Source organism: Pezoporus wallicus, unplaced genomic scaffold (genome assembly GCF_028554395.1).
Source record: "Pezoporus wallicus isolate ANWC-B61680 ecotype Strahan unplaced genomic scaffold, APGP_CSIRO_Pwel_v1 contig_3181, whole genome shotgun sequence".
Lineage (NCBI taxonomy): Eukaryota > Metazoa > Chordata > Aves > Psittaciformes > Psittacidae > Pezoporus > Pezoporus wallicus.
The window spans coordinates 6,448,270-6,466,101 of NW_026641700.1; the positions used below are offsets into that span (position 1 = coordinate 6,448,270).

At 44.4% G+C, this 17,832-nt stretch overlaps 1 protein-coding gene across 1 annotated transcript in view; it reads left to right on the forward strand.

Moving 5' to 3' along the window:
* The first annotated feature begins 14,958 nt into the window (after positions 1-14,958).
* The window catches only part of ANKRD28 (ankyrin repeat domain 28), a 116,567-nt gene continuing 113,693 nt past the window's right edge, over positions 14,959-17,832 (forward strand). Inside the window, exon 1 of the mRNA XM_057424904.1 lies at positions 14,959-14,977. The gene's annotated coding sequence lies outside the window, so the exon portion shown is untranslated. The remainder of the gene's footprint in view (positions 14,978-17,832) is intronic.

The following is a 17,832-nucleotide window of genomic DNA, read 5'->3' on the forward strand; positions in this document are numbered from 1 at the left end:
AGAGTTATCCTTGTGGAGAAGCCACTGAGTGAGAGGACACAAGAGAGGAAAAGAGAAACCACATGTGACTGGTCCTGCCTGAGCCTAAAGCAATGCTTAGCCAAGGCATGAATGACATATTTGTGGATGAGATCTTATCAGCCCAAAAGTGGAAATGGAGCCAGGATGTTAAAGATGTGCCTTTGTTTTTCTCAGGGGCATCTTTGACTTTTGCTAGCCTCCTATAGCTTCCCAGTGCCTTCTCCTAGGGATGGAGCATTGCTGTGGAGAGAAACAAGGAGGGGAGGGGGGCATCATTCCATCCCAACACACCCAGTCAGTTGCCAGCACCTATAATAAATGTTCGGAGCAATGCAGAGATATCCCAGCCACTCCAGCCAATGAGCCAGCTTCATTTGGAGCTCGGCTCAGACGCCTCTATACAAATGCCTGTAGCATGGGGAACAAACAAGAGAAATTAGAGATGTGTGCACGTCTACGGGGGTATGATATAATAGGCATCACAGAAACATGGTGGGATGGCTCCTATGACTGGAGTGTTGGAATGGCAGGTTACAGGATCTTTAGAAAAGACAGGCCTGGCAGGCGGGGAGGGGGAGTTGTCCTTTGTGTTAGGGATAGGCTGGAGAGTATGGAACTCTCTCTGGGGACAGGTGAGCAGTCCACAGAGAGTTTGTGGGTCAGGGTTAAAGGGAATATAGCTATGGGAGACATTACTGTGGGGACCTGTTACAGACCGCCTGGTCAAGGAGAACCTGTGGATGAAGCACTCCATAGACAGAGAGGAAAAGCCTCACGCTCACAGGCCCTTGTTCTCATGGGGAACTTCAACCACCCTGACATCTGTTGGAAGGACGGTACAGCCCGGCACAAGCAATCCAGGAGGTTCCTCGATTGTGTGGAAGACAACTTCCTTCTGCAAGTCATAGAGGAGCCGACAAGGAGAGGTGCCATGCTTGACCTCGTGCTCACCGACAGGGAAGGGCTGGTTGGAAATGTGACGCTCCAGGGCAGCCTTGGATGCAGCGATCATGAGATGGTCAAATTTGAGATCCTCAGGACAGTGAGAAGAGTGTGCAGCAAGCTCACTGCCCTGGACTTCAAAAGAGCAGGCTTTGGCCTCCTCAGGAACCTGCTTAGTAAGGTTCCATGGGATACAGCCCTAGAGGGCAGGGGGGCCCAAGGCTGATATTCAAGGATCACCTGCTACAAGCTCAGGAGTGTTGCATCCCAACTAGAAGGAAGTGCAGCAGGAGGGCCAGGAGACCTCCTTGGATGGATAAGGAGCTCCTGAGGAAAATTCAAATGAAAAAAGAGGCTTATAATAAGTGGAAGCAAGGACAGGCCGCCTGGGAAGAATACAGGGATGTTGTCCGGGAAGCTAGGGACCAGGTTAGGAAAGCTAAGGCCCTGTTAGAATGGGCCTTATTCTAACTATTCATCTTATTATTCATCTAACTTATTCTATTCATCCCTTGGCTAGGGATGTTAAGGATAACGGGAAGGGATTCTACAGGTATATAGCAAATAAAAAACAGACTAGGGATAATGTAGGCCCCTCTCAGGAAGCTCTCAGGAGAACTGGCTACACAGGATTTGGAGAAGACTGAGGTTCTGAATGACTTCTTTGCCTCGGTCTTCACTGGCAAAGGCTCTGACCAAACCACCCAAGTCTTGGAAGGCAGACGCAGGGACTGTGAGAATGAAGACCCTAGGCCCACTGTAGGAGAGGATCTGGTTCGAGACCATCTTAAAAATCTGAATGTGCACAAGTCCATGGGTCCTGATGAAATCCATCCACGGGTGCTGAAGGAGCTGGTGAATGAAGTTGCGAAGCCGCTGGCCATCATATTTGAGAAATCATGGCAGTCAGGTGAAGTTCCTGATGACTGGAAAAAGGGAAATATAACCCCCATTTTCAAGAAGGGGAAAATGGATGACCCGGGGAATTACAGACCAGTCAGTCTCACCTCTGTGCCTGGCAAAATCTTGGAGCAGATTCTCCTGGAAGGCATGCTAAGGTACATGAAAAACAACAGTGTGCTTGGTGACAGCCAGCATGGCTTCACTAAGGGGAAATCCTGCCTGACCAGTTTGGTGGCCTTCTATGATGGGGCTACAGAACTGATGGACAGGGGTAGAGCAGTTGATGTCATCTACCTGGACTTGTGTAAAGCGTTCGACACCGTCCCACACAACATCCTTGTCTCTAAATTGGAGAGACATCAATTTGATGGATGGACCACTCTGTGGATAAAGAACTGGCTGGATGGCCGCACACAAAGAGTTGTGGTCAATGGCTCAATGTCCAGCTGGAGACCAGTAACAAGTGGTGTCCCTCAGGGATCAGTGTTGGGACCGGTCTTGTTCAACATCTTTGTCGCTGACATGGACAGTGGGATTGAGTGCGCCCTCAGCAAGTTTGCCGATGACACCAAGCTGTGTGGTTCGGTTGATACCCTGGAGGGAAGGAATGCCATCCAGAGGGACCTTGACACGCTTGTGAGGTGGGCTGATGCCAACCTCATGAAGTTTAACCATGCCAAGTGCAAGGTCCTACACCTGGGTCAGAGCAATCCCAGGCACAGCTACAGGTTGGGCAGAGAAGAGATTCAGAGCAGCCCTGTGGAGAAGGACTTGGGGGTGTTGGTTGAGGAGAAAATGAACATGAGATGACTTCAGTGTGAGCTTGCATCCCAGAAAGCCAACCGTATCCTGGGCTACATCAAGAGGAGCGTGACCAGCAGGTCGAAGGAGGTGATCCTGCCCCTCTACTCCGCTCTTGTGAGACCTCACTTGGAGTATTGTGTGCAGTTCTGGTGTCCTCAACATAAAAAGGACATGGAACTGTTGGAACAAGTCTAGAGGAGGCCACCAGGATGATCAGGGGACTGGAGCACCTCCTGTATGAAGACAGGCTGAGAAAGTTGGGGCTGTTCAGGCTGGAGAAGAGAAGGCTGCGTGGAGACCTCATAGCAGCCTTCCAGTATCTGAAGGCCTATAGGGATGCTGGGGAGGGACTCTTCATTAGGGACTGTAGTGATAGGACAAGGCATAGCGGGTTAAAACTTAAACAGGGGAAGTTTAGATTGGATATACTAACAGGAAATTCTTTCCTGTTAGGGTGGTGAGGCACTGGAATGGGTTGCCAGGGGTGGTGGTGAATGCTCCATCCCTGGCAGTGTTGAAGACCAGGTTGGATGAAGCCTTGGGTGAGATGGTTTAGTGTGAGGTGTCCCTGCCCATGGCAGGGGGGTTGGAACTGGATAATCTTAAGGTCCCTTCCAACCCGAGCTATTCTATGATTCTATGATTCTAAGAAAGGACAGTATAAACATCGTTTACATTAGCCTTGCATCTTCTGGAGATGTGTATATAGGAATGGTAGAAAGGTGATGATAGGAAAAACATTCCCAGATTTTCTACAGTTACCTGTTGCTTGCTTTATCTTTTTAGCATGCTTAGGTTTTAGGCACATTTGGCATCACCTCAGTCATGCAGTAAATTTCAGCACTCAATATGGTTATATGCTACATAAATTTAGTTGCTGAGTGTGACAATAGTTTTACAGGGCTTTTAGGAGATGGCAAGAAGCATGGTCCCATTAGCATAACTGGCATCCGTACTTATATGGATTCAGTATTACTGAAGCTGTTTCAAAGGGACTGATTATGTGCTGTATCCTTTGGAGCAGTATTTCAGGCAGAGATCCCACTGGGATGGAGCAGACATAAAAAGAAGCCCTAAATTTTATAGCGCTGTGTCAGTATTACTGCAAGAAAAATGTAGTATCTAAAATAAGGTTATCACACATAGACAATTACCAGCTTAACAGATTTACACTGTTCTTTTAGATTTAGCTTGATCTGTTTGTTCCCTTCCCTTGATCATCTAATAGGTTTGTTCTTTCTCTAGAAAACAAACTTCAGCATTTTCTGTTACTTTCATGAAAAATATACTCACTTTCTATGTGACCTTGAAAATAAGGTGTAGCAGTACTCTAACCACATTGAACTATACAGCTTTTACATACATATATATATACATTATATATATTTTTATGCATTCTGTGCAGATCTAACATCTTATAAATATTTGTGTATTATCCAATAGGGAATAGTGAAATGATGAAAAATGTCATTTTTGCTAGTGTTACCGTATGTGCACATGCAGCTGTGTACAACCTGTAAGACCTGAGGGCTGCCAAGTTCCCCTGTCCAGGTTGGGACCCTGACTGAGACTGACAATTTACAAGGATGAAATCTAATCCAACGCTGGCTTTTGCTTCCACAGATAGAAACCCAGGCACACGTTCTGGAGAGCAGCCATGACTTCTTTATGAAGAAAGGACTCCAACAGTAGGTCCCTGCCATTCAATTACCCAAGAATTGAAGGGATTCATCCTTAAGTCACAGGGCTTAGCAGCTACAGTATTATACCCAGGTTTGTTATGGGCTACAAATCAATAGATATGACAGTAATGAAGAGCTAATAGTTTTTCAGCTAGTCCTTTTTTGTCCCTTGCCACCCCCAAGTTAATTTATCCCTTCCCATACCTTGACCATGCAATCAGATGATTTTAATGCATTCCATGTTTTCAAATTAAGGTTTCTGGGGGAAGGGGTGGTTCTTGACCCAAAGGGGACTAGGAATGCAAATATAAAACATAATCTCAGAAAAGACCACAGGCTCCCTTACACTGTCTTTGGGACACATACTGGAGGAGAAAATTGGGTTCTCCATTTTCTTTATTACACTGCTGTGTGAGACAGCAAAGAAAGCATCCCATATTTCTTTTGACATATTACAGAAAGTAAGCTACGGGGTGCTGTAAAACACTGTTAAATGTAAATATATTTTGGGAGGATAATTAGACAATAAGAGTGTTTAAAAACAGGTTTAAATATGTCAGTGTGAATGCAAATAAAATACTTCTTATTTTCTAAATGAAACTGATACAAGAAAAAGTATTTACTTTTTTTTCTTTAATTTTGAAGAAAGTAAAGAAAAATTAAGTTTATATTACAAAAGAGATAGCAAGGATTTCTTTTTTGCTCTCCAGAGTTTTCTTAAGCCTGATGTTTTGAATCAATGAGTTGAACAGAAGCAAGATAGCTCTGGATCCAAAATGAGGAACCACATACACGTAGAATTGGTGAGGTAATTACTATCACTTTCCTGTATGTTTCAAAGAAATCAGTTGTGTCCTCCACGAAAGTGTTTGTGATGCAAACAATCACTCACTATCTCGCAGCTTCTTCACTTTGTTTCAGTAGGAAGAAGAATGGCACAGGCTCTGTCTACCACACTCATTGAAGAACACATTTAGCAAGGACTGAAGGCCTCTAGTTCAATCAGTGAGCACCCTGAGATGTCCCAGCCTCACTAACGGATGTGCATTACACACGTGCATTTTGGCAGCAGCCAGAGGAAGCAGTCCCATGGCTCCCAGCCCTGTGCTGTCCTTGACCACTGCCGGTAGGATTATTTCTGTGGCTACGCAATGCGCTGGCTCACTGGACAAAGCTCAGTTAAAGATCACTCAGGGAAAAAGGGAAAACAGAGTAAAAGTGTTTATTTTTCACCCAGGCTGACCAGGCAGCAGAAGCAGGTGCATGGTGGTGCATCTGGAGATGCTCACATACCCAGTGAGGGGTGGGGATGCTTACACCAGATCATGTGAAGCCAAAGCCACACCGTGAGCCTCCTCTGCTGAGGAATTGGAAAGAGTGAGGGAAGAGCTGGTAGTGCACTTCACACACCCTGGCATTTCTCGATGTGGAAGAGCACCATGCTGGCCCCAGGAACGTAGTGAATGGGGCTGTGTGATAATGGAAATGAGGGTAGTGCCAACCCCAAGAATTCACAGTCAGGCGGAAGTCATGAGATCTTTAAACCTAAGAAAGCTGGTATCCTTTTTATTTCCCTGCTGCAGTCTTAGACTTCAGGATACGTGACTTACTGAATGTACACATTCTTAGACTTTTCAAACACAGGGACTACAGTCTTTCTTTGATACAACCATAAACCGAGATTTTCATTCTGTTTATAAAACACACTCAGTCTTATCTTGGTGACTGTTCATTTAGCAAGCACATCTGACACTTGTTTATCAGAAAAATGAAGCTGGAGGATAACCAACATTTCCCAGGCTGCTGTTGTGGGTGCTGGCTGCCTGGGTCTGGCCGTGACTCCTTGCTGCCATCCCCAGGTGAGCAGCATGGTCCCCAGCCTGCAGACATCCATCTACTGATGTGCCATACACACCAGTTTGGTGATATGGTTTAGTGTGAGGTGTCCCTGCCCATGGCAGGGGGGTTGGAACTAGATGATCTTAAGTTCCTTTCCAACCCTAACTATTCTTTGATTCTATGATTCTATGTTCTGCTCTGGAGCCTGCCAAGATGGTTATGCCCAGGAAATACTGCTTCCCCTGACTCTGCTGATTTAGTTTTGCAAACCCTCTGAAGATCAAAACCTTCCGTGAACAGTAAAAGTTTCAGATAATGGGTATCTCCTCTTGGCTTTATGGCTGGTCGGAGTATGCCCATGCATACTATTTCTTATTCTGCTGAAGTGTTTGGACAGAACTTGAAATTCAGCTACCAGGAGACGGTTCCAGCTCAGCATAGCTGATGGTCCAAGAGAAATCACAAGAATGATTGCACTGGGTGAAAATCTGCAGCTTAGCACACGCAGACCTACCAATATATACACACAGCTCTTATATCCTGCATTGAGATATGTAGCTTTTTACTACCGTAACTGAAGTATCAACTTTCTTCTTCCCTCCCATTTTCTCCTGTGTGTCCTCACACGGCACAGCCTCATGCAGACCTGTCCAAAAGTGTACTGAAAGAAAACAAACGCTGATTTAGATGGATGAATAGGTGATTCCCAGCCAAAATCATTTTGCCTTGCACATTATTTCTGCTTTGCCTTGTGAGTAATTGTACGTCCTTGTTAACAATGGGCCATGGGCCCATTCATGTAGGATCTGGCCATGTCAGTGCAGAGGGCATTGCTGGGTTTCCATCCTGAGAGGTCAGCTGTGCAGTGTCCTCAGCCCTGAAGATGTACATGTCTCTACCAGATGTCAGGTGAAGGGGTTTGTGTTGGATTTTCCATGGAGAGGAGCAAAGGTATTAGCCAGAAAAAGGCATTTGGAGTTACATTTCATTTTGATCTGTTCGGCACAAGGAAAGGTACAGTTCTAGCTGGTCTCCACAGGTGAAGTTATTAATAATCTCTAAGAGCAGATGTGATCAGGCAATAGAACCGGCTTCTTGCCCCAGCCAGCTGAAATGCCAGGTTAGTGAGTGGCTGGATGCTCAGCGGGGCTGGGGAACGTGCACCATGGGCTGAGGCACCATGCAGTAAAACAGCTTGCTTTCCTCCACCATGAGCTGCCAGGGAGCTGTGGGTTCAGGGCTCTTTATGCCCTGTAATGCTGATGGACATGTTTATTTTCTGGAAGTGTTAAAATCATGGCAAGATTAATTCACCTCCATCTCACTAGTTTGACCCCACCACTTCAGACCACTGACATCAGCCTGGACAGGTCAGCAGCTCTGACCTTCCGCTGGGCAGTGCAGTAGCCATTCCCTCCTCCATCCAAACACCCAGCAGGAGGGATCCCCACAAGCCTTGTCTGCCATCATTCAGGTACTCCTCCTCCACTGCAGCTGTCTGCAGTTGTGCAACCCCGCCTGTCATTGGGAGCCCACCAAAAGCTAATCCAGCCATTACCTCAACCAGTCATCACACCTGCAAGCACCCAGCGCTGCTGAGGTTACCCTTAGCTGACACCAGCCACCACTGCTGTGGCTTACCTTAGGCTTTCAGGGCATGATCTCTGGGAGAGAAAGTACCCTTTTGTACTGTGCTTGTACAGTGGCTACTGCTAAAATGGACTCTCTTCAGCTGGAAGTGTGCTGCTTTGATATTTATAACATGTTGCAAAAGAAACTAATGGCAGGAAATATTAGCTATAACTCTAATGCAAATAATAATTACAGTAAAATCAAAACTTTCACATATAGGCAAATTCCCACTCTAAATGACAGCAGTAAGGAAACAGATATGTTTATGGAGTATAATGGATGTGTGGGTGGGTGAATATGAGCCATATTTCAAATGTAAGGAGGATGCTACGTGGCATTGTATCTATGGCAGGTCTAATGGCGATTCTCTGCCAAGATTCATACTTTGGAAGGCATTCAACTTATAGCTTACTGTGATAACACAAGGTGTTTTAAATTCCACAGTAAGACTGCATGACATCATTCTCAAAAACCTAATAAATTCATTTTTAAATATTTTATATAATTGGAAAACCTGCAGTTCAGAAATAAAAATCCAACATGTGTACAACATTTTCAATACATGTTCATGTTCTGCTTCACTTACTAATAGGCATGTGTGCAAATGCAAGGTCTTTCCCTAAATCAACACTGCACAGACCAGTTGCCTGTGCAGAACCATTGCCAAATATGTTACATGGAACTTTTCCAGGTTTTCAATTTAATTATGTTCTTTCAGTGTATATAAATTTGAATTTAGAAAACTCACCTCATGGCAATGTAGAACTCTACAGTCAGTACTTTAGGGAATAGTTGGTGTTAATGTCTTCAGTAAAAAAGCTTTAATTACATTCCTCTCAGTGCTGGCTGATCTGGAGGTAATTCTCTCCCCTTTTCCAAAGTAAGTATAATACTTTGCTATTTAAAAAATGAAAATACAGGTTATGCAGCATGCCCTTCAAGATATGAAACTCAGGCTGTGGCAGGTGAGGAGGGAGAGCATGCTCACCAGTACAGATCCTGAGCACAGAACACACTGCCTGCAGCCTACTCACACTCAGGGCTCAATCTTTTCACCTACTAAAAGAAACCAAACACTGATTTCAGCGCTGTAGTGACAGACCCAGCTTTCAAAGAGCTGAAATGCCTTTCTGATTTCATTTGTCATGGCATATGTTTTAGGGGAGGATGGGGGGAGCAAGTTATCAAATCGTAATTAATAACAAAGTTGTAGGCGTTTTAATGCATTCTCTCTGTGCATGTCAACTGTCAGGTCCCAAGCAGCTCTAAAATCAGTGCTAATGAAAACCCTCAAACTAAAATAACCATATATTAGGTTCTCTAACTGCTGCAACTGACAAGAGTACTAACCCTTACCTGTAAGACTCCATTTCTCTTTAATATTTTATATGATGGAAATCCTTTAGCATGAGAATGAAGACAACATAATGAAAACAGGAATAAGGTTGTCTATTGAGATGCAAAGATAAATGCAAACTGTTTGTTTCATTCTCTCTTCTTTGAGTTACAAATTTCTTGCTGTCATGAAAAACCTTTTCATCTTCCCTGAAATTCATCACTGTGGCACTCAGTTGACAAATATATTCATCACAATAGTGTATTTCCCAGAGCTTCCTGTCTTCTGCCTCAAGCACCTTTATTCCTTTAGAAGATAAAAGTGTTTATCTAAGAGTTTACATACATATCAGTGTGTCTCTGGGCTCTCATACACCATCAAAGCACTCAAAAAATCATACTTCAAGAAAAAAGCAGCTTTAAAGACAGATATTCTTCATGACAGAACCTTTATTCCACAATGGATGTAGAGTGATTATCCTTCCACTGTGTTTGGACAATTAAATGCTCTCTGCTGTAGCAATTAAGGAGCCTGTAAGTGTGTTTTATGAACTTCAAAGTTTTATCAGAGGTTCTCAATGTGTAGCAATGCAGCTGCATCACCACATTTGTATGTGTACTCATCATTTACATAAAGTGGCAGAAGGCAATAAATTATTACTGGGTGAGAACACATGTCTAGTTGCTGCATTTTGGTTTATATTGCAGTCTTGAGGGGAGGAAGAGCTGAGAAAGTTGACTATGACTGTGGTATTCATAAATCAAGATTTTCTTCATCTTCACCTTCTATGCAGGACATGCTGTCCCCATTTTTGTGCCGCTTACTCCTGCAGTACTGGGTGTGGAAACGAAACATGTGAAAGCAGAATCCCTAACTGTCCTCCTTTCTGAGCTCATGTTGTGTTACATGTAGCTAACTTTCACAAGTCTCATTTCAACTGGAATCTGGCCATTTGAAAAAATGTTTTCTCCTCCATTCCCACACCCCCTGCCCTGGTGACTGCTTCAGTGCTTTATAACCAAACATGTAGACTATATGTATATGTAGACTATACACGGGAAGCACTTTCCCACAACTGAGAACAGAGCACTCTGAAATCAAAAAACCCAGAGGATATAGTCAATAAAGCATCTCTAGCTCATCAGGAGAGGAAAATTATGTATGCAAAAATCTTCTCTAAACAAGCAGCTGGCTGGGATATTAGAATTACATCATCCATCATCAGAAAGTAAGGAGTTTGGATGCTCAGAAACTTACCGTTCAGGAGTCAGGAACTTTATTTTGCTTCTCACATGAAAATCAACATTTCCACTTAAATACTCCCACTACTTCCACTTACTATTCCATTTAATACTTTGCTAGAGTGCTGGCAAAATGCATCCTTAATAAAATACCCCTGAGTAGCATGGCACATAAAACCTCCCAAGACTTTTACTGTGCATTAAGCTTAGGCTAGCCAAGATGACTGACCAAAACCCATTCCTTTCTGTGCTTCACTTTGGGTGTTACTCTTTGAAGAACTGGCCAAGCCAGAAAAAATAATTTGCAAGATCACATCCCACTGGAGTTTCCAGTTAGTCAATACTGTCCATTCTGAGGTGCAATGAGTACGGCAAAAAGACATTTTCAGGCATTTGTTTATTTATAGAGACAAACCAGAATATTTTGTTATTAAAATATTGATAAAATATTCTGTTCCTATAAAGAAATATGTAACAAAACATCCTGTTCTATAAACAGTAATTCAAGGTAAGCTGATGTGACAATGTGTAAGGGTGCTGATATTCACAGGTTTTAAGAAGGAGTCATTTTGGGATGTATTAATACTAGAAAATATGTTAATTATGTCTTTTCTTTTTCTTTCCTTGTCTGAGTTAAGATTAAAGGTACAATTTATTTCTTTATTTGATTCATTTTGGCTTTACAGCTACTCAGAATTAATAGTCTTTTCTGATTGCATTCGCACAGGTGTACAACCTCTTTTCACTAATGTTTGGACAGTTTTGAGAGTTACTAAAAAAAGAAATCATAACAAGATTTGGGATAGAATTCTCCTCTGTGTAAAAGTTAGCACAGAGCTCAGGGTCCTTTATACCTTCTTTATGCCTCTTTTAGACTATTATCCTGAAGTAGATAATATTTATTTTTTTGTTGGGGCGGGGGGGGGAGTTGCATATTATTTGCACTAGAAGAAATGTGAACAAGATTTCTAATATGCCAAAATTGCTGCCTACGCAAAAGGCACCTTTGTATCCCCTCGATGTATCATTTACTATTAATACTGGCAATTATGCAGCATAAAGACACCCCAAACATCTTGCAAACACCCCACAACATTTTTTCCATCAAAATGCAAGTGATATAATTTCTTACCATTGTTGCCTCACTCTACATATTCTTAATTTTCTGTTTTCTCTCACTTCTACTTGAATTTTCCTTAGAATACCTGACTGATAGGAACTCAGAGCTGTTTGGCAGGTCCCTGCTGCTTGCTGGTTGTGCAAAGGACACTCATATTTGCCCCACCCTCCTCCTGATATTAAACTTGTTCTTTAAATAAGAAGGGCACATGAGTTTCTCTCCTCCTGTCTGCTCCAAACAGGGACAAAACTGGTCAAATGAGCATCCATAAACATAATGGAGCTTTAGAAATGCCAATCGATGGTATTTGATTGATGATGCCATTATGGTATTCAATATGTTTCCATTACAATCAGTAGCTAAGAACAGCCAATTGTTCAAAATGGGAGAGAATTACAAAACCTTGACTATTTTAGATTTTGATGGATAAAATGTGTCACAGCATGTGTAAAAACCTTTATGGTGATGGTCCCAGCATACCATTATAAAATGAGTGTGGCTTCTATTGGAAGACTAGCTCCCAACTAACACTGATTCAGGGTCATAAAGATAAAAGCATCCTTCCATAGGAAATGATAACATTATATTGATTTCAGACACCTTGTGTTCTGTGTAAAAATAAACTCAGCCCTGCTTTGATTTAGGAATACAGGACAGTGTTTGGAGCAGGGCAGAGGCAATCAGGTCCCTGGATTCTATTCCTAGTGCAGCAGTGACTCATGCCATGACCTTGTGTTAAGTCTGTCGACCTCTGTGCCTGTTTACCCATGTATAAGAATGAAAAAAGAATAAATACCTGCTTCACTGGGGTTGAAAACCTGTTTAGAAAGAGCTAAGTATACAGGCATTCCTGGCAAACTAAATAAATCATGAGCATGTTACAGATGAGCTCACAAAACATCTCCAGTATGAGGTTTCCATGGTCTCTTCAATTTGATCCCATTATGTATTTCAGTGCAGCACATATGGTCCTATCTTTAAAACACTGGGTAGTGTTACACGCTGTGGGCTAAGTTACAGCGTGAAGGTTTAACATTAATGGGGAGCCATGCAGTTAAAGTCTGTGGTGCTCTGCTGAAAGTGTGCTCTGAGGAGAGCAGTGTTGCTAATAATTTACAAACTGTCCCATTTAAAGTGTTGTGGAAATTTCTGACCTTGGTGAATGTATATTCTGAACATTATCAGAAATGCTGTGGCTTTCGCTATGTTTGTCTGGCAATACTCACAGAATTCTGTGAAACATTCTGTTACTGTTCCTATAGGACGCCTCGGGAGTTACCGACCTTCTAACACAGTTGCATTTAAAAGCAACATGGGTGAAGTTACCCTGGAATATAGGGTAATAAATAAAGAAAAAGCACTCAATTCCTTACAGCACGGTTGCATTTAACTTTTGAGGTTTCATTTCTATCACTCTGCAGTCAAATAATGCACTTTGTGGTACATTAGCAGATCAGATGATATTGTTGGTGATACTGTCATATGTTTTTCCAGTTATAATAACCATTTGGACTGTTCTATGCAGAATAAGAATAGGACAATAATTTATATTGTGACTTGAGAAAAAGTATCCACATGCAACTGATATCATGGAAACAACACCCAGGAAATTTCCTACTTCTGTGTTATTCACTTTCATGTATGTAACCCACCTCAGCAACCCCTCGTGCTTAAACTGAAACAGGATCTCCAGGATCAGCATTATAACTTCCATGTTTTACCCCTTAAACTTTTTCATATTGTTTTCATATTTCATTACTCACGGGGAGGGGGAAACTAAAACAACGATCTGGGGACAGATCAGTTGGCTGATGACATATTTAAGTACATATGGTAAAACCAACTGGCCTGTCCTTAGCTATAGTCTGAGTATTGGAGTAAGGATCTGGGAAACCAATACAATAAAGATGCACCCTCCCCTAGTGAAACAGGGCCTGGCTCCAAGCTGCAAGAGGTGCTAGTGATTCCAGGCACCACGTTTTGATGTGATGACTTGTTGCATACAAAAACTGCTCTAAGTAGCAGGTGAACTGAAAGTAGATGGGTCTTTTTTTTCTGAGTAACTCCATAAACTGATAAGCTTCACAGGAGGAAGCAGAACTTTATCAGCTCCCAGACATTCCCTTCACTTTGAAAAGGAGCAGTCTAATTTGTGGACAGACAAAAGCAATGTTTCCTGATGTCATTTTCTCCTTCACTGACTGCATTGATAAAATTATCTCTAATTTCCACAACCATCAGTCTCTTTACCACGTTGTTATCGCAGTCCTCGACGATTTTGCATAGTGTCAAAATCAACCTGTTTGGTATTTGCATACAGTATGCTTCTATTCACAAAAAAACCCAAGTAGGTAAAAGGCACAAGTACTAAAGTAGGGGCCTATCTGAATTAACTAAAATATTTACTTACCATAATTACAATTTCTGGACATATCTGGATGTCAGCAAAACTTATTTAGAAAGCATGACAATGTTAAGGCATTTTCCTTTGCTGGTGAAAAAGGACTGCGATCTGAACTGGTTAAAATAACATAACATGTTAAGCACACCCCATCAGGCCACTAGTATTCAAAGGTAATGAAAGATGAGCCTCAGCTAACACCTAGAGAAAACTCGCATTTTCTCATGTTGCCCATCATGTTGCATCTCATCAGGAGAGTTTGTTCCTGTGTCAGGCTCCTGCTGGAATCAACAAGCTCATGAATGAGGGCAAAACTTCAGAAATGGATGTTCAGGCAGAATACAGGTAGTTGCTTTATTAAGCTGTCTTTCCCTTGAGGTAACTCTAAATTCTAAGTAGATTTAACGACATGTGGAGTGCTAGGGAGAAGTCACAATCAATTTTGAAGCCACAGGCAAGTCAAGAAACTTGGATCATTCCCATTAGTGCTGTCTGTAGCAGTATGAGATTCAAAAACCCCTGTCTCTTCAGTTTGTTTTGGTATTTTTGGGGGGAGGGTGTCACATTTCAGGAGCAAACACACCTTGGACAGCAGAGCCATCTCACTGGGCTGTGCGTTACGTTATAAAGAGCTGCACTTCACGTGATTTCTGTACTGTATTTTGTGCGATGCTTTTTGTTCCGTTCACAAGAAGCTTTTAAAGCCTTCTTACCTATGAAGGTGTCAATTCTATTTACCGGCCTACCACCAAGCCTGCAAATTACTTCTCAAAACACACGAGACTCACACAGGTGACATCTCTCCTCATGCTCTACCAGAGATGAACACTCAGCACGTAGGTGAGGGCGGCTCACGCCTTTTCCTCTCGGCAGCGAAGGGACTCACACCTGCTGGGGGCTGGCAGGCGATGACCGCACCCCGCAGGGCCGCAAGCAGGCGCCGGACCCTCCCCCAGGGGCCAAGCGCTCCCCCTGGCCGAGGGGTGCTGGGGCCCTCCTGCCTCGGGCCAACTCCCGCAAGAGGCTGTACCGGTGTTCCTCAAACTCCGCGAGCAGGTGGGTGTGCGGCGCCGGCTGCTCTCTCCCTTCCCCTCCCCTCCCGTCCCTCCCGGTGTCTCCGGGCGAGACGGCTGCGCGCCCTTCCCCGCCCCCTCCTCGCCGCGGTGTGTGTGTGTGTGTGTGTGACAGGCGGCGGGCAGGGCGGGCAGCATGGCTGCTTGCCGCGGCCCGGCGGGGACCGGACCGGGCTGGGTGGCGCCCGGCCGGCGGCGGCAGGCACCATGTGCTCCTGGTGTAGTCGCCAGTGCCCCCTCGGTGGCCCCGCTGTGCTGGCGTGAGCCGCCGCCCAGCGCAGGTATCGGGCCTAACAGGTGGCCGCGGAGCCCGCCCGCTCCCTGCGCTGCTTTCCCCTCCCGCTGCCGAGGCGGGCCGGCTCCGGAGCGGAGGGAGGGAAGAAGAGAGGACGCCCTGCCCGTGTGGGGCTGCCCCGGCTGGGGTTCCTGCCGCGTTTCCCGCCAGGGGAGCGGGACAGGCCCGGGAGGGGTAATGAGGGGGTCTGCGTGCTCCCCTTGCCGGTGTAGTGGGAACGGGAAGGTCTCTGCGGGATCCTGGGGCCCAGTTGCTGCCCGGCGTGAGGGGAACGGCTGGAGCCGCCCGGCTGCGGCGGCTCGGGAGCCGCGGTGGAAGGCGGCGTGCCCGACAGCGGGAGCTGGCTCCTCTCCTGCGGGATCCGGAGCGGGCCGAGGCAGTGCACCCGGTCGCAGTTTCCCGTGCCCGAGAGCCGCCTGCTTGTCCCTTCACGCACCACCTTTCCCTTTCAGGCCTTTAAGAATCTTTTGTTCTGCTGCTGTGTCTTTTGCTCCTCCATGGTGTTGACAAACCTTCCCTGAGTACGCGCTCCCCGTCTGAAAACAAGATTTCTCGTGCCTTCAGTGGCTGCTTTCATCACATCACACCCTTCTTTGTTTGCTAGCCTCTTCCTTCGGTTTCCATCCCTGCTCATGAAAAATACTTGTCTTGGCTGCCCTGTCCTCCTCTGGTGGCTCCCCTGTCCTACCTATTGTCTCCTGTGCGGTACCGAGATACAAAGGTGGGAGGGTCTGCGCTGCCAGTTTGCCGCCTGTAGAAAGGTGCTTGCTAGAAAATGTGTTTTCTCATGGTTGCATGTGGGTTACACCAGATTCAGTATAAACGCTCCCACACCCTGCTGCTGGTCTCCTTGATACTCCAGATAACTGGCTGTAACGCTTGGAGGGCCCACCCCCCCCCCCCCCAAAAAAAAAAAGGGCACGACAGGATAAAAGCCCACCTAGAAACTTGGCAGTGGTTGGCAGCTGGTATCCTGTGCCTGGTTATGATGCCGATCAGTATCGGCCCACCCTTACCTGATGGTCCTTTCAGCAGTCTGCATCCACGGCTGTCTCTTTACAGGTTGCATGGTCCCTTTTGATTTTTGTTCTAAAAAATGTTTAGCAATATGCGTCTGGGATCTTTATGTCCTGATGTATTGTATACAAACTTAGTGAAGTCTCATAGTATTTTACAACCTCATCTATGAATGGATCGAAATACACGTAGTGTCTTTGAGTTAGGTTTCTTGTAAGGCTTTGTTACTGTCCAACATGAGGCTCTCCATAGGAATGAACACTTGTTCACTTACTAAATAAGTCCTTCTGTTAGAGCCAAGGAATACAACTCTTCTGCAAGTAATCAGTGTGAGATAACTCACAAAACCCCCATCCTCAGTATGTTAACATGAAATGACTGTATTTTAGAACTCTTCTTCTGGGAAGGATCCTGCTGTTGGCTGATGCTGAGGTGAGCTGCTGCGCTATGTGGGACCACTGGTCTGACAGTGTAATGCCTGTGAGGATTTTGGTTTCTGTCATAACGCAGGTTTTGATCTAGAAGTATGAGGTGGACTGCTTTAAAAACTTCATGGACATGTAAAGGTGCATCAGTACACTGGGAATTGGAATATTCTTTCACTCAGAGGGGCTGTGCTAGGGGCAGGGAACGGAGGCAGAGGAGGGAGTGGAGTGCTGGTTTTGAAGAAGCCTTTGTAGAGGGAGTGATTTTTTAGTAGCGCCTGTATTTCTGCTGTTGGTTCCTTGATAAATCTTCATACAAACTAAATTCTGTTAAAATTCTTTTCTTTAAAAATGCCTGAAATCACAACGAATTACCATGAAATATCTCAGTTTTGTAAATTGCAGAGGATTCCTCAGGTCAGTGTTCTGCAGTGTGCTGAGAGATGTATTGACTTCAGGACAAGATGCTGCACTAAGATTATAATACCACCTGCTCATTATAAAAACCACCCTGTGGTACTATATGAAAGTAGAGGTGTTTGTCTCTGGTATTTCATGAAATACGCTCCTTGTCTGCTTGAACCATATACTTTGCTTCACAGTGATATGTTCATTTAGAATAAAGTAAATTGTCATGTGTATTTGTAATCCCTATAGTAAGTCTGTCTCTAAAGTGGTAGCTGGGTTTCATATGCAAGTGCAAAGGCTGCTCTGTTGGTTGTACTGTTCGGCTAAGTAGGAAGTGATTTGCTAGCTTCCGTCTACAACAGCCAGATCAATAACTTTCTGGAACAGAACTTCTACTAAATAAATTGTTACTTTAGTATAGTTCTCAAGATTGTTTTTTTTTTTTCAAAAATCAACATAAACCTGTTGATTTGGTTCTTTGGTAACGCGTTACTTCGTTCAACGTCCGGATTATGGCCAGAAGAGGCAGTCTTAGGGCGTACAAGCAGCTTGTTATTTTCCTGCACTTGATTTAGTTTAGTTTTTGAAGTTACTGCAAGCTGGTGTAAAAGCAGTGCTTGTGAGCTTACAGTGAGGTGAGAAACTGCTCTGAGGGTCTTAGGTGAGCTCAGAGGGTGAAGTCCCGGTTCCGCT